Source organism: Apium graveolens, chromosome 3 (genome assembly GCF_009905375.1).
Source record: "Apium graveolens cultivar Ventura chromosome 3, ASM990537v1, whole genome shotgun sequence".
NCBI lineage: Eukaryota > Viridiplantae > Streptophyta > Magnoliopsida > Apiales > Apiaceae > Apium > Apium graveolens.
This window is the reverse complement of record NC_133649.1, coordinates 46,770,311-46,796,808: the sequence shown is the minus strand read 5'-3', so window position 1 is coordinate 46,796,808 and position 26,498 is coordinate 46,770,311. Positions and strand designations below refer to the sequence as shown.

Sequence of the window (26,498 nt, the reverse complement as noted above, 5' to 3'; positions counted from 1 at the left end):
TATTTCTGTAATTCTTCACACAAATACTGATATAGTTTCAACATAACTTAATCATCAGAACTTCCATCAGAACTTGTCCTCAGAATTTATGCAACTGACACTTAAACTGTTCATCTAAAACAATATTGATCTCCACAGTAAGTTTCATCATTCATATGGAGTGTAAGTGTGTGCTTTAAGCTAAATATCAGACAAAGAGTAAAGTCTGATTCACTTCAATACATCTTAGAAATAAGGCATAACTAAGAACTTTGCTCAAAATCTATCATTAGTCTGAAGTCTACTATAGAATGAGTTCATGCATGAGTCCACCTCAACTGTTTTGTGCTCATTTTATACATCTTTTGAAATTCCTTTTTACAGTGGCTTCTCAGTGTAAGTGAGTCACGATTGCTTATCAGAATTTATGCTGTTATCAGAGTATTTCTCCAGTAATCAGAGAATGTGAAAAGTCACCAAGAAAATTTTATTTTGCTTTTCTAATGCATATTACTTAATACCAGCAATACACTTGGGTCTTCCCTTCCACATACATTTTTCTCTAGATCTCAAAGGAGTACCAGATATTTATTTCTTTTCTTTTCTTTTTCTTTTGATAAGTGAGGCTTATCAGCACTTAGTACATCCATAAGATTTACCAACATCAGAACTTAACAGATAAGAAGCACTATTCTAGTTTTTGACTTAGTAATAAGATACACAAAGTAAACCTAACCAAGCTCAATATCAGAATTTGCTTGTGTTATAAGATTTCCACATAAACAATTACTTCAAACATGGGATCATTAGTATATTAGAGACTACTAGGTCAGCATCTAGCACAGTCATCCTCATTGGATTAAATAGTCATAAAAACATTCATATCACTATCAGAGTTTAGAAATTCACATTAGATAACAATCAGCACTTAAGTAAATTTCAATTTAAGCACAGATTACATAAAGATAGTAATATCTGTAAATACTGATCATAAAGTCTAATGTATCTGAACATAAACTAAGCAGATTTTGAGAAAGAACATGAAACCATTCCAAGTTCATTTACCAATTTTGAAAAAGTAGCTTCACATAGTGCTTTTATGAAGATATCTGCTAGTTGTTGATCTGTTGGAACAAAATGCAATTCCACTGTACCTTCCATCATATGTTCCCTTATGAAGTGGTACCTAATGCTGATGTGCTTTGTCATAGAGTGCTGAACTGGATTACCTGTCATAGCAATAGCACTTTGATTATCACAGTAAATAGGGATTTTAGAAAATTCTAACCCATAATCCAGTAACTGATTCTTCATCCAAAGAATCTGTGCACAACAGCTTCCTGCAGCAACGTACTCTGCCTCTGCAGTTGATGTGGAAATTGACTTTTGTTTCTTGCTAAACCAAGAAACTAATCTGCCTCCAAGAAATTGGCAGCTTCCACTTGTGCTTTTCCTATCAATTTTGCACCCTGCAAAATCTGCATCTGAGTAACCTATTTGCTTAAAGTCTGATTCCCTAGGATACCACAATCCCAGATCAGCTGTACCCTTAAGGTACTTGAAAATTCTTTTCACAGCTATTAAGTGAGGCTCTCTTGGATCTGCTTGAAATCTTGCACAAAGACAGGTAACATACATAATATCAGGTCTACTTGTAGTTAGATAGAGTAGTTAGCCAATCATACCTCTATAATCAGTAATATCTACTGATGTACCAGTATCCTTATCCAATTTCGTTGCAGTGGCCATAGGAGTGGATGCACTTGAATAGTCTTGCATTCCAAATTTCTTTAAGAAATTTCTGGTGTACTTAGATTGACAAATAAAAGTTCCTTCTTCATTCTGCTTGACTTGAAGGCCCAGAAAATAGCTAAGTTCTCCCATCATACTCATTTGATATCTTGACTGCATTAGCTTGGAAAACCTTTTACAAAGTCTGTCATTTGTAGAACCAAAAATGATATCATCAACATATATCTGCACCAAAAGTAAGACTTTTCCATGGTTGAGATAGAATAAAGTTTTGTCAATAGTCCCTCTGTTAAATCCACTTTCCAGAAGAAACTGAGCTAATGTCTCATACCATGCTCTTGGAGCTTGCTTAAGGCCATAAAGTGATTTATCAAGTCTGTAGACATGATGAGGAAATTTTGAATCTACAAAACCTGGAGGTTGTTCAACATATACTTCTTCTTCCAATTCTCCATTAATAAAAGCACTTTTTACATCCATTTGAAAGACTGTAAACTTTTTGTGAGCAGCGTAAGCCAGAAATATCCTCATGGCTTCCAATCTAGCAACTGGTGCAAATGTTTCATCATAATCAATTCCCTCCTGTTGAGAATATCCTTTTGCAACTAGTCTTGCTTTATTTCTTGTAATTATGCCATCACTATCAGTTTTGTTTCTGAACACCCATTTCGTACCAACAAATGATCTATTCTTTGGTCTTGGCACTAGGGTCCAGACTTTATTTCTTTCAAATTCATTTAACTATTCTTGCATTGCTTGCACCCAATCAGCATCTTGAAGAGCTTCTTCCACTTTCTTTGGTGTAGTCTGAGATAGAAAAGAATGATAGAGGCATTCATTTTCAATATGCCCCCCCTGCACAGGTGCATTTTCCTTTGGTGTAGTCACCACAGTTTCAATAACATCAGAGTTGAACCCATCAGAGTTTGCAGTATCAGGATTTAGACTAACAGAATTTATAGAATCAGAATTTAAAACTTCATTCTCAAATCTCAGCTGATCATGATCAATGAAATCTTCAAGTCTAGTAATTTTCTTATCATCAAACGAGACATTGATAGATTCCATGACAACCCTTGTTCTTAAATTGTAGACTCTGAAGGCTTTTGTGGAAAGTGGATATCCAACAAAAATTCCTTCATTAGCTTTTAGATCAAATTTGGATAGCTATTCAGGATAAGTCTTAAGAACAAAACACTTGCATCCAAATACATGAAAGTACTTTAGATTTGGCTTCTTTTTCTTCACCATATCATATGGTGTCTTTCCATGCTTGTTGATAAGTGTTGCATTCTGAGTAAAACAAGTAGTCTGCACAGCTTCAGCCCAAAAGTAGGTTGGTTATATTCCTTCATCAAGCATAGTTCGTGCAGCTTCAATAAGAGTTCTATTCTTTCTTTCAACAACTCCATTTTGCTGCTGAGTTCCAGGAGCAGAGAATTCCTGCTTTATTCCATGGTCTTTGCAGAACTCGTCCATAATCATATTCTTGAACTCAGTGCCATTATCACTTCTTATGATTTTCACAGAGTCTTTGACCAATTTATCCAGTTGTTTGACATGATCAATCAAGATAGATGTAGTTTCACTTTTTGTGTGCAAAAAATACACCCATGTGTATCTGGTAAACTCATCTACTATGACTATAGCATATTTCTTCTTTACAATAGATATAACATTCACTAGACCAAATAGATCAACATGTAGTAGGTGATAAGGCTCAAGAATTGAAGATTCAGTCTTGCTCTTGAATGAAGATTTTCTTTGTTTTGCCTTTTGACATGAATCACCAAGGCCATCAGGAGCAAATATTGATTTTGGTAGTCCTCTCACAAGATCTTTCTTGACTAGTTCATTTATATTGTTGAAATTTAAATGAGAGAGTTTCTTGTGCCTATCCCAACTTTCTTCAATTGATGCTCTGCTTAACAGACAGATTGCAGAACCATAAGAACTTGTTGAAAGCTTGGCTTCATAAATGTTATGTATCCCTTCAGAACAACTTTGCCTGTAGATTTACTTACAACTTCACAGTGTTCTTCAAAGAAATCCACATGATAACCTCTGTCATAGATTTGACTAACACTCAGCAGATTGTGTTTAAGTCCTGAGACTAGAGCTACTTTTTCAATGATGACATTCCCAAGATTGATATTGCCATATCCCAGAGTTTTTCCCATGTTTCCATCTCCATAAGAAACTCCCGGGCCAGCTTTTTCCACAAAGTCTGATAGCAGGACTTTATTTCCAGTCATATGTCCCGAACATCCACTATCAAGAACTAGGATGTTTTATATGTTGCCCTGCAATCACAAAAATCGCTAATTATTAGTTTTAAGGACCCAGACTTGCTTGGATCCTTTGGCCTTATTAAGTTTGTTAACATTTACAGCGGATTTAACATCAGAGTTTATGTCAACATTTTTCTTATCAGAATTTACAGTATCAGACTTTGCATCAGAACTTACACTAGAAGGAATAATGCTAACTTTCTTTTAAAGAAGGTTTTATTTGATAATAATCATAGTACAAACTATGATATTCCTTACAAGTATAAATGGAATGCCATAAACTACCACAATGAAAACAAGGATTTTATGGCTTAAACCTAACAGACTGACTCTTAACTCCTGTCTTAGAAGGTAAGGAGTTTATATTCTTATTCTTCCTGCAAAAAGAAGCCAGGTGGTTAGAATTTCCATAGTTATAGCATTTCTTTCTAGGAGCATTAGGAACAGGCATATAATTATTGCTTTTATTCACACCTTCCTTTCCATTCCTATTTTTCCTAGGTGGCTTTACCTTGTTTACATTCTTAATCTCTTTCAGCTTATACTTAAGCTGTTTATTTGTCATTAAACCTATGTTAACTTCAGCTGGTTTATCCTGTTTTAATTTGTTAGAAGTTGACTCTGCCTTAACTTCTGTATTAATATCTTTCATCTTTTAAGAATCAGACTTTACAGTTTTAGTACAAACTTAACAGGATTTACCTTGGGCTTAGTAGTCTGTTTAACAATAATTGGCTTAATTTGTTCAGTTCCTGTTTCACTTTTATCATCTCCATAACCTAAGCCCTCTTTCCAGTTTCCACTACTTACTAAATTCTGAGTTGTTCTGCCAGAGTTAGTCCAAGTTCTGATAATCTATCTTTCCTTTTCTAACTCAGTTTTTAGAGATTGATTCAATTTTAACACTTCATCTCTAACATAAAAAGCATCATCTCTTTCTTTCTGAGTTTGATGGAACAAAACTAACTCCTTTTATAAATAGTCATTTATTTTCTTAAAAGCCAGATTTTCAGAAGTTAACCTATCACATGTTAAAGTCTGATCTCTATAGCTAATGAATATGGTTTTAAGATAAGATCTCAACTCAGTAATATCACCAGTATGAAAAACATAAGTTGTTTGAGGTACCTTTAACTCAGCAGCTTCAGAACTTCTATCAGCATTTGCCATCAAGGCATAGTTCACCTCATTTTCAGAATCTGAAGTGTTTGTCCAGCCTTTCTTCTTTGTGGCAAGTGACTTGCCTTTGTCACTTTTTCCTTTCTTGCAATCAGGAGATATGTGGCCTTTCTCACCATAATTGTAGCATTTAACATTTGAGTAATCTCCTCTGTCAGACTATCCTGCTTTGCCTTCAGATTTTCTGAATCCCTTCTTATCAGAACTTCCACTTTTCCTGGAAAACTTCTTTCCCCTTCTGAATTTCCTGTAGGCTATCTCTGTGATACCCTTCACCATAAGAGCACACAATTTCATCATCTCTTCATCAGCATCCATCTCAGATAGACTTTCAGTTTCTGAATCCTCATCATTATCAAAACTTGATCACTCAGTATCAGACTTTGTGATGAGAGCCTTTCCTTTGCCTTTCTTTGAGACAGCCACTTTGGGGGATTCCTCCTCAGCCTTAAGAGCAACTGTTCTTGACTTTCTCCCATGCCTCTTGCTTCTTTGATCCATCTCCAATTCATGAGTTTTGAGCATACCATAAATTTCATCAAAAGTGGTTTCATTAAGAGCATAATTGTCTCTTATAGTAGTTGCCTTCAAATCCCAACTTTCAGGAAGAGCTAAAAGGAATTTAAGATTAGTGTCTTCAAGATCATATTCCTTATCCACCAGTGACAGATCATTCAAGAGTTTGACAAATCTGTCATATAAACCAGTTAATGACTCATCAGGTTTTGAGTCAAAGTGCTCATACTCTTGAGTGAGTATAGTCCTCCTGTTCTTTTTAATTGCATCAGTTCCCTGACATCTTATTTCCAAGGCATCCCATATTTCCTTTGCAGTCTTGTAGTTAATTACCCTGTTTGACATGACATTATCAATGGCACTATGCAGCAAATGGCTTACCTTTGCATCCTTGGCAATAGATGAGATATCTTCAACTGGATACTCACTTTTCTCCTTTGGTACAGTCATTGCTGGTTGATCTGCAACTACAACAGAGAGCTTAGTTGGCTTATATGGTCCTTCATTAATTTTGTCAAGGTATTCTGAATCTGTAGCTTCCAGAAACATAGTCATCCTCACTTTCCATATGGGATACTCAGAAGGTCTCAGTATGGGAACCCTAATAGTCTCATATCGATTATGGATTTGAGTCTTTGGAGTTTCTTTAGTTTTGGTGGGCTTCGTTGGAGTTTGTTCTTCTTCAGACATGATTGTTTTGGATCTTTACTGTATTTGTGTTAACAGATAGGCTCTGATACCACTTGTTAGGTCACACACACTGTAGAAGGGGGTTGAATACAGTGTATAGTACAATCAAATTGAATTAAGAACACAAGTATGTAACACAAAATAATCTTATTAATAAAACAGTATTACAATGGAACCGTTCTCTCTCAGTGATGAAAAAATATCACGAGAGATGCTAGGGTTACAATGAATAATATTCTCGATTAAGATAACACTTTTAGTGTAAACCCTATGCTGTGTTTATATAGACACACAGTTACAAGATAATCTTCTAATTGATATCGAATATGATTCTGTATCCTAAAATATATCAATTAGTTATGTTTTCCTCCAAGTCTTCTATTCTTCATAGAATTCTTCTCCATGCATATCTCTTCTTGTTTTAGTATTGATCTTCTTTCCTTTCAATCAGCCGCCTTTCTTATCTAAATGTCTTCTTAAGTCCTGATATTATCTTCTGATGAATATCTTCTGATATCTTCAGTTCTGATAACTTAAGTTCTGATATCTTAAGCTCTGAATCAGTATAAGTACTGATTTCCAGTAAACACCTGATTTGTGCTATTATTCAAGATCTGACAACTAAACACAAATCATTATTAGACATGACATCACAAATATATCTAACAATCACCTTAGTCCCAAGTAGATAAGATCGAACTTTCTCAAAACCATAGACAATAGCTAAAAGCTCTTTCTCCGTAGTAGTTTAATTCAGTTGAGCACCGTTGAGGGTCTTACTAGCATAGTAGACCACATGAAAAATGTTGTTCTTCCTCTGCCTAAGAATTGCTCCAACTGCATAATCACTTGCATCACACATTATCTCAAAAGGTTCATTCCAATCGGGTGCAGTTATGATCAGTGTCGTAATTAGACTCTTCTTCAATGTCTCAAAAGCTGCAAGACACTTGTCATCAAATTTAAAAGGAATATATTTCTCTAATAAACTGCACAATGGCTTTGAAATTTTTGAGAAGTCTTTGATGAAACGACTGTAGAAACCCGCGTGACCTAGAAAACTGTGAATTCCCTTGACAGAAATAGGTGGGGGAAGATTCTCAATGACCCCTACCTTGGCCTTATCCACCTCAAGACCCATACCAGAAACTTTGTGCCCAAAAATGATGCCCTGACGCACCATGAAGTGACATTTCTCCCAATTGAGAACCAGATTGGTCTCAACACTCCTCTTGAGGACGTGTCCAAGGTTTTGCAAGCATTCATCAAAAGAATCGCGAAAGACCGAGAAATCATCCATGAACACTTCCACATTCTGGACAATCATGTCAGAAAAGATGGCCATCATACATCTCTGAAAAGTGGCTGGTGCACCAACAGACCAAAAGAAACTCGTCTGAAGGCGAAAGTACCAAATGGACAAATAAAGGTAGTCTTCTCCTGATCTTCCGGAGCGATACAAATTTGATTGTAACCCGAATAGCCGTCTAGAAGACAGTAATATTCATGACCAGCCAACCTGTCAAGCATCTGATCAATGAAGGGTAATGGAAAATGGTCCTTCCTAGTGGCCTTGTTCAGCTTCCGGTAGTCCATACAAACACTCTACCCCGTGACTGCTCGTGTAGGGATAAGCTCATTCTTCTCATTTTTTACCACAGTGATACCACCTTTCTTTGGAACACATTGAACCGGGCTTACCCATGAACTGTCATAGATAGGGTAGATGATCCCTGCATCTAGCCACTTTAGAATTTCCTTCTTCACTACTTCTTTCATTATTGGATTAAGTCTTCTTTGTTGCTCGACTGTAGGCTTTCTACCTTCTTCTAGCAGAATTTTATGCATACAGTAAGATGGGCTGATTCCCTTGATATTTTATATAGTCCATACAATGGCCGATTTAAACTCTCTCAGAATTCTCAAAAGCTTTTCCTCGTCGCTACCTGAAAGGTCAGATGCGATAATAACAGGTAGAGTAGATGCATCGCCTAGAAAAGCATACCTCAAATGTTCAGGTAAAGGCTTAAACTCAAGAGTAGGAGCTTCCTCAATAGAAGGCTTGAGGCATTTAGGAGCTTTGCTCAATTTTTCCATTCCAAGAGATTCAAAAGGCATATCAATCTTTCTCTTCCAGGGAGAAGCATTTAAATATTGTAATTGCTCATCACCTTCGTCATCTTCACTATCTGAATTTCCCAATAAGGCTTTTTCTAAGGCATCAGACCTTAGCATTTGATCAAGTTCCGATGTGATCACCGAATCGACCAACTCTAATTTCAAGTAATCCTCATTATCAGTAGGAAATTTCATAGCATTGAACATATTGACATCACATCATGATCCAACACACGTATTGTAAGCTCACCCTTCTACACATCAATCAAGGTCCGGCCAGTTTCCAAAAAAGGCCTTCCCAAGATTATGGGAATCTTCTTATCTTCCTCAAAATCAAGAATGACGAAATCAGCAGGGAGGATGAGTTTATCCACCTTGACCAAGACATCCTCCACAATACCCCACGGATATGTAATAGAACGGTCGGCCAACTGCATGGTCATGTAAGTTGGTTTGGGATCAGGTAAGTCCAATTGCTTGAAGATTGATAAAGGCATCAGATTGATGCTAGCTCCCAAGTCACATAAGCATCTGTCAAAAGACACTTTCCCAATAGTACATGGAATAGTAAAGCTTCCTGGATCCTTAAGCTTTGGAGGCAACTTCTGCTATAGCACAGCACTGCATTCCTCCGTGAGAGCGACAGTCTCTAAATCATCTAGCTTCACTTTCTGAGAGAGAATACCTTTCATAAAATTTGCATAACTAGGCATCTGCTTGAGAGCCTCAGCGAAAGGTATGTTGATATGAAGTTTCTTGAACACCTCCAGAAACTTCTCGAATTGCTTGTCCAGCTTTTTCTTCTGCAGCCTCTTTGGAAAATGTGATGGAGGATAGATCTGTTTCTCCCCTATATTACCCTCAGGAAGAGTGTGCTCAACAATAGTCTTCCTTGGTTCCACTTCTTCATCCTGCTGCTCTACTTCTTTCTCAGCTCCAGCTTTTTCAGTTAACTCTTGAGTTTGTTCGGGATTAACAACCCTTTCAGACCTCAAAGTGATTGCCTTTACCTGCTCTTTAGCTTCCTTCTTCCCTAGCACTTCAGTGTCATTAGGTAGTGTACCAGGTTGATGATTTAGCAAGGCATCGGCAATTTTCCCAATTTGATTTTCCAAGGTCTTGATGGAAACAGCTTGGCTCTTGCACATAAGTTTTAACTCCTCTAATTCAGATTTTTCATTAGCTTGCTGCAGCTGGAGTTGTTGTTTTGGTGTATACTGCGGTTGCTGAAAACCAGGGGGGTTGTACTGCTTAGCTGGATACTGCTAATAAGACTGTTGAACCACTTTCTGAGCATTGCTCAAATGAAATTAGGATGATTGTGGTTGTTTGGATGATAGGTGGCTGGCACAGGTTATTGCGATCGCTGGAAGTTGCTCACGAACTGAGCTGATTCATTAGAAATTGTGCACTGATCAGTCTCATGGGCACCAGCACAAAGCTCACATACACTAGTGATTTGATTAACTCCATAATTAGCCAAAGTGTCCACCTTTATTGTCAACGCCTTAAGTTGGGCAGCGATAGCATTTGCTGCATCCAACTCCAGAATTCCTGCAACTTTTCCCTGAGTCAACCTCTGGGTAGGATTCTGGTACTCATTAGCAGCCATCAGTTCAATAAGTTCATAAGCTTCATCATAGCTCTTAGCCCACAAGGCTCCTCCTGATGCTGCATCAAGCATGGGCCTAGAAGTAGGACCCAATCCATTATAGAAATAATTGATAATCATCCAATCATGCATGCCATGGTGTGGGCACTTCCTTAGCATCTCCTTATATCGATCTCAAGCCTCACACAGAGATTTTACAGTTTGCGGCGCGAACTGGGTAAGAGCATTCCTGATTGCTGCAGTCTTCGCCATGGGAAAAAATTTAGTGAGAAACTTTTTAGCAAGATCTTCCCAAGTTGTCATAGACCCTGCCGGTAGAGAGTGTAACCAGCACTTAGCTTTGTCCCTCAAAGAGAACGGGAAGAGTCACAGCTTGATAGCATCTTCAGTCACACCATTAAACTTGAAAGTGTCACAGATCTCGATGAAATCCCTGATGTGCATGTTGGGGTCTTCGGTAGGAGAACCCCCAAACTGAACTGAGTTCTGTATCATCTGGATCGGCTTGACTTGATCTCAAAAGTGTTAGCCGCGATGGCTGGTCTAATGATGCTAGACTAAATATCATTAATCTTAGGCTTAGAATAGTCCATCAAAGCCTTCGGATTCTCTGCTTGATCACCCATAGCTACTATAATTAGCTCTTCAACTTTCTCTTCTTCTTCTACCTTCTTTTCTTCCTCAAAAACTTCCCTACGAATTACCACAAGTTCTTCCTCGGCTTTATCCAGTGTTCTCTTGCGAGTACGTGAACGCGTATGCATACACCCTCGCTAGATCACCTGAAATAAAACAAGAAAACAAATAAGTAACAATGTCCGAGTCAATGAACTTTAACGACCACTGATGGAAAGCACATAAACTTGTAATTAACACTGCAGTCCCAAATAGTGGTGCCAAAAACTTGTTAGTCGCTAAACACGCGCTAAAATTACACGCAAGTATACGAGTTCGCAAGTAGTATAAGATATAAATCAGATTCGATCCCACAGAGACTGTATTGGTTAACTATCTAAATTACGCACCTACGCAACAATGTATGGTTATTATTCAATGCTAAGACTATAATAAATTGGGGTTGATTATAACTATGAATTAACTAATTAGTATACTACGAGAATAAAATAGACCGGATTAATATATATGACAATATGGGATTTTAACTTCATTAAGTACTTCATTCAATAGCTTTATTATTCTCAACCTTAGCATGCAATAGTGATGACACTAATAAGATAATACGAAACTGATAAACGCCAACTTACATTGCACGAGTACCATTCTACCAGACATCCATAAAAGAGATAGAAGCTAACTAGGCACCAATTATATTGAGACCTTATATGTCTATAGAATTTGACAACATAACAATTTACACATAAGTTATCTATCTTGATTACATAGGGCAAGTAAGATGGGTAAAATTAGCTACAAATCATGCATAACAATACATGAACCTATGCTAGCATGGCAAGTTCTAAATCCTTAAATTTACTTTCGCTTTATTAAGAATTAACACTCTATCTTATAAGTTCGCGATGCTCATAAGACAAATAAGCACAACCATAACTAGGATATCATACAATCACCACACACTAAGGCATCAAATAAATTAACTAAAGAAATCCATAAATAAATCTGCTAGAATCCCACGATAATGATTAGCCCATAATTGAACTCATCGCCAACGTGGGTTCCAATGAAAATATGATATAGAAAATGTAGTCTTTATACGAATAAATAAACTAAAGTACACACAAGAATATAGGTTCAAACAAACAAGAAACAAGCATCCAAATAACAACTCAAAACAAAGATTCACAAGAATAAACTAGATCGTCTTCGCCTTTGTTGAATTGTGCCAAAAGATCTCTTGTCGTCTTCTCCCTCCTTGATGTCTTCAAAACTCTGAATTATATCTTGAAAAAAGGACCTAAGTTATGTTTATATAGCAGTCCATGCACCCCAGGAGTCCAAAATATGAATTGCACAATAATCAGGATTTTTAACTCCTGACCCAGCGCGGCCGCGCGCTTTATCAGCGCGGGCGCGCTGACTTTCTGTTCCCTGGCGCGGCCGCGTGCAACATCAGCGCGGGCGCTCCGACCTTCTGCTAAAAAACTTTATTTTTTACTTCTTTATTCCTTGCAGCTTCGAGCCAATCTTTCAAGCTTTTATTCCAACACATCCTAAACACCATATTAGCATCAAAACAATGCTAATTCACCTGATTCTCAAAGTAATGCCTGAAATGTAAAAATACTTGAAAACACGTTAAAACACAAATAACTTGAGTACAAATACACCTAATCAAAGCTTATTAGAGCATAAATAAGTGTCATAAATGCCACTTAACATGACTCTCAGGTACTTGGACATTGTGTCATCCTTGCCCTCAAACTCTCCATTGACTTGAGTAATAATAAGTTTTGAGTCTCCACAAACTTCAACATTCTTGGTTGTTGAGTGGCATTTATGACCCTTTATTATGCTCTAATAAGCTTTGAATTGGTGTATTTTTACTCAAGTTGTTATGTGTTTTAATGTGTTTTCTAGTGTTTTTGCATTTCAGGCACTATTCAGGTAATCAGGTGAACTAGCATTGTTTTGGTGCTAATTTGGTGTCCAGGTGGTGCTGGAATAAAAGCTCGTGGAAAGCCGGCTCGAAGGAGCAAGATTTAAGAAGAAATCTGAGTTTTTCCTAAAGGACGGCGCGCCCAAGCTGTGATAGCGCGCGGTCGCGCCGGGGTTCTAGAAACGCAGCGCGCCCGTGCCGTGATAGCGCGCGCCCGCGCCGAGGCTGAATTTCAGAATCCTGTTTCTACTACAATTCTAAAAGGGAAGTCTTCTAGATTATTGAGGGCTGCTATATATATTAATATTAGGTCGTTTTTAATAGATATCAAGTCAGAGATGGACCAGAGCGCAAGGAGAAGATGGCAAGAAACCTTTAGCACAATTCAACAAAGGCGAAGACGATCTAGTTTATTCTTGTGAATCTTTGTTTTGAGTTGTATTTGGATGCTTGTTTCTTATTTTGCTGAACCTATACTCTTGTTTGTACTTGGTTTTATTTATTCATATAAAGACTATGTTTGCTATATCATGTTTTCATCGGAACCCACGTTGATGATGAGTCCGATTATGGGCTAATCGTTATCGTGGGGTTCTAGCGGATATATTTATGGATTTCTTTAGTTAATTTGTTTGATGCCTTAGTATGTGGTGATTGTATGATATCCTAGTATTGGTTGTACGTATTCATCTTATGAGCGTCGCGAACTTATAAGATAGTGTGTTAATTCTTAATGAAGTAAAAGTGAATTTAAGGATTTAGAACTTGCCATGCTAGCATAGGTTCATGTATGTGTCATGCATGATTCGTAGGTAATTTTAACCATCTTACTTGCCCTATGTAATCAAGATAGATAACTTGTGCTTAAACCGTTATGTTATCAAATTCTATAGACATGTAGGGTCTCAATATAATTGGTGCCTATTCAGCTTCTATCTCTTTTGTGGATGTCTGGTAGAATGGTACTCGTGGAACGAAAGTTGGCATTTATCAGTTTCATGTTATCTGGTTAGTGTCATCGCCAGTGCATGCTAAGGTTAAGAATAATAAGGCTTTTGAATGAAATATTTAATGAAGTTAGAATCTCATGTTTGTCATATATATCAATTCAGTTAATCTTATTCTCGTAGTTATAATTGTTAGCGTAATTCTTAGTTATAAACTCTCAATTTTTTATCTTCTTAGCATTGGATAATAACCGTACATTGTTGCTTAGGTGCATAAATTAGATAGTTAACCAATACAGTCTCTGTGGGAATGAACTAGAAAAGATTCTATACTGCTTGTGAACTCATATACTTGCGTGTATTATTAGCGCGTATTTAGCGACTAACAAATTTTTGGCGCCGCTGCCGGGGACTGCAGTGTTATTTTATAGTTTATGTGCTTTCCATCAGTGGTCGTTAAAGTTCATTGACTCGGACATTGTTACTTATTTGTTCCTTGTCTGGTTTTAGGTACTCTAGCGAGGGTGTATGCATACGCATTCGCGTACTCATAAGAAAACACTGGATAAAGCCGAGGAAGAACTTGTGGTAATTCGTAGGGAAGTTTCTGAGGAAGAAAAGAAGGTAGAAGAAGAAGAGAAAGTTGAAGAGCCAATTATAGTAGCTATGGGTGATCAAGCAGAAAATCTGAAGGCTTTGATGGACTATTCTAAGCCTAAGATTAATGACATTCAGTCTAACATCATCAGACCAGCCATCAGGGATAACACTTTTGAGATCAATTCAAGAATGATTCAGATGATACAGAACTCAGTTCAGTTTGGGGGTTCTCCCACTGAAGACCCCAACATGCACATCAGGGATTTTATCGAGATCTGCGACACTTTCAAATTCAATGATGTGACTGAAGATGCTATTAAGCTGCGACTCTTCCCATTCTCTCTGAGGGACAAAGCTAAGTGCTGGTTACACTCTCTACCAGCAGGGTCTATCACAACTTGGCAAGATCTTGCTCAAAAGATTCTCACTAAATTCTTCCCCATGGTGAAGACTGTTGTAATCAGGAATGCTCTTACCCAATTCACAGAGCAAACTGGAGAATCTCGGTGTGGGGCTTGGGATCGATATAAGGAGATGTTAAGGAAGTGCCCATACCATGGCATGCCTGATTGGATGATTATCAATTGTTTCTACAATGGATTGGGTCCTACTTCTAGGCTCATGCTTGATGCAGCATCAGGAGGAGCCTTGCGGGCTAAGAGCTACGATGAAGCCTATAAATTTATTGAACTGATGGCTTCTAATGAGTACCAGAATCCTTCCTAGAGACTGAATCAGGGAAAAGTAGCAGGAATTCTGAAGTTGGACACAGCAACTGCTATCGCAGCCCAACTTAAGGCGTTGACAATGAAGGTGGACACTTTGGATAATTATAGAGTGAATCAAATCACTAGTGTCTGTGAGCTTTGTGTTGGTGCCCATGAGACTGATCAGTGTGTAATTTCTAGTGAATCAGCTCAGTTCATGAGCAACTTCCAGCGATCGCAGCAACCTGTGCCAGCCACCTATCATCCTAACAACCGTAATCATCCTAATTTCAGTTGGAGCAATGCTCAGAATGTGGTTCAACAGCCTTATCAATAGTATCTAGTTAATCAGTACAACCCCCCTGGTTTTCAGCAACCGCAGTATGCACCAAGACAACAACTCCAGCTGCAACAAGCTAATGAAAAATCTGAATTAGAGGAGTTGAAGCTTATGTGCAAGAGTCAAGTTGTTTCTATCAAGACCTTGGAAAATCAGATTGGGCAAATTGCCAATGCCTTGCTAAATCGTCAACCTGGTATATTTCCTAGTGACACTGAAGTACCAGGAAAGAAGGAAGCTAAGGAGCAGGTAAAGGCAATCACTTTGAGGTCTGGGAAGGTTGCGAATCCCGAACAAACTCAAGAGTTGACTAAAGAAGCTGGGGCTGAGAAAGAAGCGAAGCAGCAGGATGAAGAAGTGGAACCAAGGAAGACTAATGTTGAGCACACTCCTCCTGAGGGTAATACAGAGGAGAAACAAATCTATCCTCCACCGCCTTTTCCTAAGTGGCTGCAGAAGAAAAAGCTGGACAAGCAATTTGAGAAGTTTTTAGAGGTGTTCAAGAAACTTCATATCATTATACCTTTCACTGAGGCTCTCGAGCAGATGCCTAGTTATGCAAAGTTTATGTTAGGTCACACACACACTGTAGAGGGGGTGAATACAGTGTATAGTACACTCAAATCGAACTTTGAGAACTTAAGTAACAGAAAACAAACTTTATTTAAACAATAAACTCTGTTACAGTATAGAACTGTTACCTCTCAGTTATGAACAAATATCACGAGAGCTGCTAGGGTTACAATGAATAATCTTCTCTAATAATGATAACACTTATAGTGTAAACCCTATAATTGTGTTTATATACTACACAGTTACAAGATAATCGCTAAATGATATGGAATATAATTCTGCTTCCTAAAATATATCAATCAGATATCTTTTCTTCCAAGTATTCCATTCTTCATGGAATTCCTTCTTCATGCATATCTCTTCTTATGTTTATCTTGATCTTCTTTCCTTTAATCAGCTACTGTCCTTATCTGATCGTCCTTCAGCACTTAAGTTCTGATATCTATCTTCTGACGATTATCTCCTGATAACATATGTACTGATATCCTTAAGTCCTGAATACCAGTATAAGTACTGATCAACAGTTAAGTACTGATTTATCCTGTTCAAGTAAGATCTGAAAGCTAAACATAAAACATATTAGCCATGACATTATCAAATATATCTAACAATCTCCCCCAACTTGTAAATTAACATAATATATAAGTTTAACAGATATTTGATGATGTCAAAAACATTAAGTACAAATGCATGAGAATTAGACTAGATAACTACAACTTACAGTCCTTAAAGCTTTTACCAATTTCAACTTCTGATAAGAACTTCAGTCTGTATAAATATCAGAATTTAAGCAGTTGTAGATCTTCGACTTGGCTTCATTATTTTCTGATCTCTCTGATGTCAGGAGTTGTTCTGAGATAGTTCGTCAACAAACATTTCTCAGCATATCTGAGTTCATCAATCATTCTCCTTTTGACATCTTTAAGCTCTGCGGTATCTTCACCAGTTTGAAAGATTGCAGCTCTGAGATCATTGATCTTTGCTTTTCTCAACTCCTGATATAGTCTTATGACATAAGCTTTGTCAGACTCTAGATTGAATTCAAGTCCCTTAATACCAAGATATGTTCTGATATGTGCAGTATTAGGCTTCATATCAACAATATCACCATTGTGATCTCTGTACTTTGGAACATATATGCTGTCAGACTTAACAGAATAAAGCCTTTTCTGTCTCTGAATCTGTTCTTTTAAGTAGTTTGCAGCAGTCTCTGTTATTCTGTCATCCACTTGAAGTAAGAAAAGTACATGCTCCAATTTTTCAAAATACTTCAATGGAATGGCATTTTGTCTTATATGATAAACCCTACCATCTGTCATGAAATACAACATGATGTATTCTTTCAAGTAGGTATGGTAAACCATCTGTACAGATTCCAGTTGATTCAGTCTCTCAAGAGTTGCTCCAATACCTGGTTCACTCAAGGAAGTTGGATCATTGGTAGTGTTGTGTACTCTTCTTTCATCAGCACTTCCCAATCCAGTTTTATCTCTAGCTTCCTTTCCAGTAACTACTCTTGCTTCAAAACCACTTGCAGTAGTCTTCAAAGATTGAGTCTGTTTTGCTTTAGTGAATCCTGGTAGGAGTGTCTTTGATCTATTTTCTGATATCAAGTTAACTTGAGCTCTGTCAGAGGTTACTTGCTTCTTCTGAATATCAGAACTTACAATTTCTTGACTCTGAACAACTTGAGCCATGTCAGAGGTTATTTTAAGAACTTTTCTTGAAGTCAGAGCAAGATCATCTTTTTCATCAGTAATTTCTTCTTCCTCAGGAGGTACATAAACCTTGATAGGTTCACCAACCTTTTCTTTACCCTTGGATCTTGGATCTATCTGTGGTTGTGATCTAGCCAACGTTACTTCAGTATGTGTCCTTTCTTTGATCACAATGCCTTTGAGTTTTGGAAGTGATTTTTTACCAGAAGCTTCAGATTTAGATGTGACTTTCTCTGATTTAAGTCTGGCTTCTTCTTCCTTTAAACTTTCCAAGTCCATTCCTGGATTTTCTTGAAGAAATAACTGTCTTGACATTTCCTTATCAAGATCTAGAAGTTTATCAGAACTTATCCTTTTACCAGCAGCAGAACTTATTCTTTTCCCAGTATCAGAACTTGTCCTGTGACTAGTAGCTTGTCTTGATGTAAACCTTCTACCTTGACTATGACCGCTACCCATTCCAGAGTATCCTTGATTATCATTTCCATCATCCTTTCCTTGCAGTGTCTTGTTAGTATTACATTTGGACTTAATTACCTTCTCCCCCTTTTTGGCATCAGCAGGTAGTAAAAGAGAGATAAGTAATTCCACTGAGGATTGGATTTCAGTAAGTTGCGATTGCTGAGAAGCTTGATTTGTCAGAATGTCATCAATCTGAGCTTGTTGTTTCTCTTGAGTTTTCTCAATATAAGCAATCCGGTCAATGGTAGGTTGAAAGAACTTTTTCTTATCAATTTTCCAAACTTGTTCTTGTTTGATAAAGTTCTCCTGAATCTTGTGTAGCTCTGCATGAGTAGTTGAATGAAGATCGTGTAGATGTTTAATACTCAATGCAGTGACTCTAAGCTGGGTTTTTAAATCATCAGAATTTAACATTTTATCAGCTTTAGTCAAGTGCTCAGCAAGATGTATTACAGTTGGAACACATGAAACTGAGTTCCATTCCTTAGTCCACTCCTGACCTGCAGGAGTTTCACTCCAAGGTACTGGTGCATCCCCGATAACAAACTCCTTTACCAGTTCAGACTTAGGAAGAGTCTGTTGAGGAGTATGTCCTGAAGGACCTGCTTCCTCAGCATCTACAGTTGGAGCAGCTTCACCAGTATCTTCAGCATTTGCAGCATCAGAACTTAAAGAATCAGTATCTTCTGATAAGACAACAGTGTGAGTAGCAATGGAGGCTTCAGCATCCTCTAATTGCTGATCTGATACTAAGTTCCGATCAACAGCCATATCCTGATGCTCACCTAAAGTCTGATCATCGGCATCTTGATGCAGAGAAGGTGTTGTTGATAACTCTGGAGTTTGAACAGCATCAGTAACAGGTGTTGTGGAAGGATTATTTGCTGTTGGAGCTTCTAAGAGAAATACTTCAGACACAACCAAGTGTTGAACATCAATATCAGCACTTGTGCCTGGATCAACAAGAGACACGGATGGTGAGTTAGCCTTGTCAGATACAGCTTCCTGAGATGGAGTTGATAGAGAAGAAGTGACTGGAGCAAATTCCTTATTTTGTGAGATCAGAGATTCCTGATCCCCTTCCTTAGCTGCTTCCTCTTCATCATCTGAAACTGGCCTTTGTGCCCTCTGTTTCTTGTACTTCCTTGTTGATTTGGATTCCTTGGGAGTTTCAGGAACTATCATTTGTCTAAGCCTCTTGAGAAGCCTAGAACCCCCAATTTCAGAATCCTTCTGAGAAACCTCTTTCTCAGCTTCAGTAACAACAGGTTCTCTAGAAGAAACCTGTTCCTCAGAATCAGATTCATCTCTCAATACAATCCTCCTTCTCTTTTGAGATGTTTGAGGAACATTCTTTGTCCTCTTTGGCTTGGAAGATGAAGGCTTCACAGTAGGTGCTGAAGATGAAGGTTGAGCAGTCTGTGAAGTGGAGATATAGGATTTGAGATATGTTCTGAGGGTAGGTTGAGTAGAATGAGAGGTAGGTACTGAGGTTGATGGATTTTGGGTGTTTGGAGTTGGTTGGACATCAGAGTAAACAGATCTATAAGTATCAGGATCAGCATTTACCAGGATCTGTTTTACAGACTTAGGAATCTGTAATGGTCTAACCACTTTTTTTTAGTATCAGCATTTACCAGGTCATTAAAGTATCGTTTTGCAACCTTAAAAGGTGGGGTTTGAGTGCTGACTAAATGAGGTTCATCAGTACAGTAAGTGTAAATAAGTTGACAGAATCTAGCAAAATAAACAACATCTCGATCCTCTGTCATCCTATCCCCAATAAAACCAATTATTCCAGTTGCAAAATCAAAATGAGTTTGATTAATAATAGCATACCCTATATGCTGACTCAGAATTGGGATATCATCAAAATTTGAACATTTGTTCCCAAAAGCTTTGGTGATGCAATCAAAGAAGAAACTCCATTCTCTTCTGATATTAGCCCATTTCAACTGTCTAAGTTTCGTCAGACTCTTTTCATATCCCAATTCAGCCATTAACTCCCGAAGGGCTGAGTCCTCTGGAATGGAGAAAGTACAATCTTCTGGAAGATGTAAAGCCCTGCGTACTGTACCAGGAGTGACTACAAAGGATGAATCACCCACTTGGAAGATAATACTGGGAGTTCCACATTGACCACCATCATCAAAAAGTCCAGTCCTCCAAAACCTCAGAACTTGTTGGCTTGAAAAGAATTCAGGCTGTGTTAATGCATACCCAACCTCACTATGTGCAAGAAGATCTTGCACAAAGTGCAATTCAGATGGAGCTTCAGTGTGATCAAGAACTGCAGCATAGTTGTTGGGGACAAACTTAGCTCCATCAATGACTAAATCCTTTGGTGCCATGTGAAAAAAAATGAGATTCAAGTATGCCTGTTAAGTGTTTGAGATAATGTCTGTAGGAAAAACCAACGTGAGAAATAAAGAGAAAGAGAGTAAAAGTAAGGAGAGAGATAACATATGAAGAAAATAAAAGATTAAAGAAATCTTCTCTCTGTTGTACTTATACTCTGAACAAAAATGTTACCGTTGGACACCTGTCAGACATGCAGTAATAACGGACAGTTACTGGGCTCGAGAAAACAGGAATCATTACTTACCCAGTTGCCGAGTTTCAAGGAAAAACCGTTCCATTTATCAAGAGAAACAGTTTTAATTCAAAATTTAAACCGTTAGCACTGATTGAATTATTTTTCGCTGCATCATTGATATTCTGATAATACATCACATGAAAATGACCAAGATAAATTAGATAAGTAAGTGCTGAAAATGAATCAGAACTTAATATAAAACAAAATTTATATGGTCATCAGAATATCAATCAGGATTTATCAACACAAGATAAAATAACTCAGAGACAAAATCTTGAAGTAAAAACAATTTCATTAATATATCAAGACAATACATTTATGAAATGGAAATTACATCAATACTTATACAAGATTTTCCCTAAGCTTCTAATCCTAACATCAACAGCCTTAGTCCTAGCTAAGAAGCCTGACAAAGCTGATGATGAAGAAAAACAGGAAGAAGACGAGATTAAGTCATCTTCTTCTTCCTACTCTCGACAAACAGAATGGTGAGTCGGATGATTCGCTCTTGCTGGCGGAGACGATGAAGATGAAGTTCTCTTCGAACGGCCACCAGATCACGTTTGATAACCTCTGGAAATTGAATCCAGAGATTGTGAGGAATGTTGGTGATAGGGTATGGAGTTGGAATTCCATTCAAAAAGACATGAACAGTCTCATCACCATAATTGTAGAACCAGCCAAATTCAGCCATTTGTGATGATAAGTGAAAAACGAGAGTGAGTTTGTGATAAAAGTGTGATGGGAAGGCTGATGTGAAGTGGTTGCTTATAGAGGCAAGAGAATGCCAGGAGACGCAAAGAAATTGAATGCTGACAGGTAGAATTAATTCTACCTCGTCTCCCTAGACTTTGAAAAAGAATAACATTCATTGGAAAGAGGAATCATGGTTTAAAACGCACAAGAACCAAGAAATAGTGGACTGTTCAAGGACGAATACCATTAATCCTATTCATAGTGACTATTAATCTTCCACTTCAACATATTCTAGTTCGAACTGAGACTGTTATCAAATTTTATTCACAGATAAGCCAAGTAAAGGATTGGACTGAGAAATCAGAACTTAGACCTATACCAGAACTTAACAGTCATCAGAACATAATTTCTTAACTCAAAAAATGAATGCCCATCTTAGTAAATCCTCATACAAGTTCTGAGTTATAGACTTCAGAACTTAATCATCAGAACGTGTAACTAGAACTTGTCCTCAGAATTTGTGCAATAATGATACAATGACTGTTTATCTAAAATAACATAGACCACCACAGAAATTTTCATCATTCAGATGGAGTGATTAGTGTGTGCATTAAGCTAAATAACAGATAAAGAGTAAAGTCTGATTCACTTCAGTACATCTTAGAAATAAGGCATAACTAAAATTTTGCTAAAGAGCTGTCATTGTCCTGAAACCTACTGATGAATGAGTTCATGCTTGAGTCCACCTCAACTGTTTTGTGCTAATTTTATGCATCTTTTGAAATTCTATTTTACAGTGGCTTCTCAGTGTAAGTGAGTCACGACTGTTTATCAGAATTTATGCTATTATCAGATTATTTCTCCAGTAATCATAGAGTGTGAAAAGTCACCAAGAAAATATTTTGCTTTTCTAATGCATATCTACTTAATACCAGCAATACACTTGGGTCGTCCCTTCCACATTTTTACTCTAGATCTCAAAGGAGTACCTGATTTTATTCTTTGATCTTTTTGCTTTTTCTTTTGATAAGTGAGGTTTATCAGCACTTAGTACATTCAGCAGTTTTACTAGTATCAGAACTTAACAGATGAGTAGCATTATTCTAATTTGTGACTTAGTAATAAGATATACAAAGTAAACTTAACTAAGCTCAATTATCAGAATTTGCTAGTGTCATAGGGTTTCCACTGAAATAATTACTTCTTACATGGAATCATTTGTTTATTGAAGACTACTAGGTCAGTATCTAGCACAGTTATCCTCATAGGATTGAATAGGTACTTGAACAGACATATCACTTATCAGAGTTTAGAAACATATATCAGACAACAGTCAGTACTTAAAGACATTTATCAATTAAGCACAGAATACACAATGAGATTAATTCTGTAAATACTGAGCATAAAGTTTGATAACACAGAACAAGACTAAGCAGATTTAGAGAAAGAACCTGAAACCATTCCAAGTTCATTTACCAATCTTGTAAAAGTAGCTTCACACAGTGGTTTTGTGAAGATATCTGCTAGTTGTTGATCTGTGGGAACAAAATGCAATTCCACTGTACCTTCATCCACATGTTCCCTGATGAAGTGGTACCTGATGCTGATATGCTTTATCATTGAGTGTTGAACTGGATTACCTGTCATAGCAATAGCACTTTGATTATCACAGTAAATAGGGATTTTGAAATATGTTAACCCATAATCCAGTAACTGATTCTTCATCCAAAGAATCTGTGCACAACAGCTTCCTGCAGCAATATACTCTGCTTCTGCAATTGATGTGGAAATTGACTTTTGTTTCTTGCTGTACCAAGAAACCAATCTGCCTCCAAGAAATTGGCAGCTTCCACTTGTGCTTTTCCTGTCAATTTTGCAACCTGCAAAATCTGCATCTGAGTAACCTATTAGTTTAAAATCTGATTCTCTAGGATACAATAATCCCAGAGCAGCAGTTCCTTTAAGATACTTAAAGATTCTTTTTACAGCTGTTAAGTGAGGTTCTCTTGGATCTGCTTGAAATCTTGCACAAAGACAGGTAGCATACATGATATCAGGTCTACTAGCAGTTAGATAGAGTAGAGAGCCAATCATACCTCTGTAGTCAGTAATATCTACTAATTTACCGGTATCCTTATCCAGTTTTGTCGCAGTGGCCATTGGAGTGGATGCACTTGAACAATCTTGTATTCCAAATTTCTTCAGCAAGTTTCTGGTGTACTTGGTTTGACAAATAAAAGTGCCTTCCTCATTCTACTTGACTTGAAGGCCCAGAAAATAGCTAAGTTCCCCCATCATACTCATCTGATATCTTGACTGCATTAGTTTGGCAAACTTTTTGCAAAGTTTGTCATTTGTAGATCCAAAAATGATATCATCAACATAAATCTGGACCAGAAGTAAGTCCTTTCCATGGTTGAGGTAGAACAGTGTTTTGTCTATTGTCCCTCGGTTGAATCCATTTTCCAGAAGAAACTGAGCTAAAGTCTCATACCATGCTCTAGGAGCTTGCTTAAGTCCATAAAGTGCTTTGTCAAGCCTGTAGACATAATCTGGATGTTTGGTATCTACAAAACCTGGAGGTTGTTCAACATATACCTCCTCCTCCAATTCTCCATTGAGAAAAGCACTTTTCACATCCATTTGAAAGACAGTAAACTTTTTGTGAGCAGCATAAGCCAAGAATATCCTTATGGCTTCTAACCTAGCAACTGGTGCAAATATTTCATCATAATCAATTCCCTCCTGTTGAAAATATCCTTTTGCAACCAGCCTTGCCTTATGTTTCTGAATACCCACTTTATACCAACAACAGATCTATTCTTTGGTCTTGGCACTAGGGTCCAGACTTTGTTTCTTTCAAATTCATTCAACTCTTCCTGCATTGCTTGCACCCAATCAGCATCTTGAAGAGCTTCTTCCACTTTCTTTGGCTCAGTCTGAGAGAGAAAAGAATTGTAAAGACATTCATTTGAAGTACCTGTTCTGGTTCTGACACCTGTATCAGGATTTCCAATTATCAAATCAGGTGTATGTGATTTCGTCCACTTCCTTGCAGATGGAAGGTTTTCTCTAGAACTGGATGCTCCCCCAAGATCCATGCTATTTTCATTTTCATTTTCTGATGCTCCCCCTGAAACTATGCTCTCTGAGTTGGATTCTTCAGTATTTAGATTTTCAACACTATCAGAACTTGGCTTATCAGAACTTGAAGAGCCAGATGTATGTTCTGATGTTTCTTGAGATGTGGTAGGATCTTGAGTATGCTCCCCCTGCATAGGTGCATCTTCCTTTGACGTAGTCTCCACAGTTTCAATAACATCAGAGTTTAATCCATCAGAGTTTACAGTATCAGGATTTTCTGTATCAGAATTTGAGTCTTCATTTTCAAATCTCAGCTGATCATGGTCAATGAAATCTTCAAGACCAGTAATCTTTTTGTCATCAAAAGAGACATTGATAGATTCCATGACCACTTTTGTTCTCAAATTATAGACTCTGAAGGCTTTTGTGGAAAGTGGATATCCAACAAAGATTCCTTCATCAGCTTTTAGATCAAACTTTGATAGTTGTTCAGGATGAGTCTTGAGAACAAAACACTTGCATCCAAATACATGAAAATATTTCAGATTTGGCTTCTTTTTCTTCACCATCTCATATGGTGTTTTTCCATGCTTGTTAATGAGTGTTGCATTTTGAGTAAAACAAGCAGTCTGCACTGCTTCAGCCCAGAAATAGGTTGGAAGCTTTGCTTCTTCAAGCATTGTACGTGCAGCTTCAATGAGAGTTCTATTCTTCCTTTCAACAACTCCATTTTGCTGTGGAGTTCCAGGAGCAGAAAATTTCTGCTTTATTCCATGGCTTTTGCAGAACTCTTCCATTATCAAATTCTTGAACTCAGTGCCATTATCACTCCTTAAAACTTTCACAGAATCTTTGACCATTTTATCCAGATGTTTGATATGATCAATCAAGGTTGATGCAGTTTCACTTTTTGTATGCAAGAAATACACCCATGTGTATCTGGTGAACTCATCCACTATGACCAACGCATACTTCTTCTTTGCAATAGACATGACATTTACTGGACCAAATAGATCAACATGTATTAGATGATAAGGCTCAAGAATTGATGACTCAGTCTTGCTCTTGAATGAAGATTTTCTTTGTTTGGCTTTCTGACATGAATCACAAAGACCATCAGGAGCAAATACTGTGTTTGGCAATCCTCTCACAAGATCTTTCTTGACCAGTTCATTTATATTGTTGAAATTTAAATGAGAGAGTTTCTTATGCCAATTCCAGCTTTCTTCAATTGATGCTCTACTCATTAGACAGATTGCAGAACCATCAGTACTTGTCGAAAGCTTAGCTTCATAAATGTTACCACGCCTGTATCCTTTCAGAACAACTTTGCCTTTAGATTTACTCACAATTTCACAGTGTTCTTCAAAGAAATCAACATGATAACCTCTGTCACAGATTTGACTTATACTCAGTAGGTTGTGTTTAAGTCCTGAGACTAGAGCTACTTGTTTAATTATGACATTTCCAAGATTGATATTGCCATATCCCAATGTTTTTCCAATGTTGCCATCTCCATAAGAAACACTTGGGCCAGCTTTCTCCACAAAGTCTGATAGCAGGGCCTTATTTCCAGTCATATGTCTTGAACATCCACTGTCCAGAACTAGAATATTTTTCCTGTTGCCCTGCAATCACAAAGACCACTAATTATTAATTTTAAGGACCCAGACTTGCTTGGATCCTTTGTGTAATAACCCCAATTTTTGGGAAATTTTTGAAACCCTTATGAATAGTGTTTTTGCTGAATGAGAAAACTTTTTATGCCACACTATGTAGGGGTTCTGATATGGATATTCTGAGATTTTATTAGTACTTTATATGGGATATAAGTGTATGTAAAGATCGTCAGAATCCAAATCCGAACACTTTGATTTTTTCCGGAAATACACTAGATACGGAAAGATTTGAGAAAAAGGTAACAGGATAAAAAGGATTTAAATTAAAGAATTATAGGAGAGGATCATAAAAGGAATATAATATATTGAGAAAGGTTAAGGGAACCTAAGTAATAAGATCCCGGGTATGATCCTTCAAACGATAAACGAAAACGAAAGTTAAGC

General features: G+C 37.4%; 2 non-coding genes across 2 annotated transcripts; one reads left to right on the top strand and one right to left on the bottom strand.

Annotated features, from left to right (window-relative positions):
- The first annotated feature begins 10,267 nt into the window (after nucleotides 1-10,267).
- On the top strand, nucleotides 10,268-10,374 carry LOC141715727 (small nucleolar RNA R71). The gene has a single exon (XR_012572479.1). It is a non-coding gene; the product is annotated as a small nucleolar RNA R71 (small nucleolar RNA).
- A 4,341-nt stretch (nucleotides 10,375-14,715) lies between these two features.
- LOC141715957 (small nucleolar RNA R71) lies at nucleotides 14,716-14,822 on the bottom strand. Its single transcript, XR_012572695.1, has one exon. It is a non-coding gene; the product is annotated as a small nucleolar RNA R71 (small nucleolar RNA).
- Nucleotides 14,823-26,498: the final 11,676 nt, after the last annotated feature.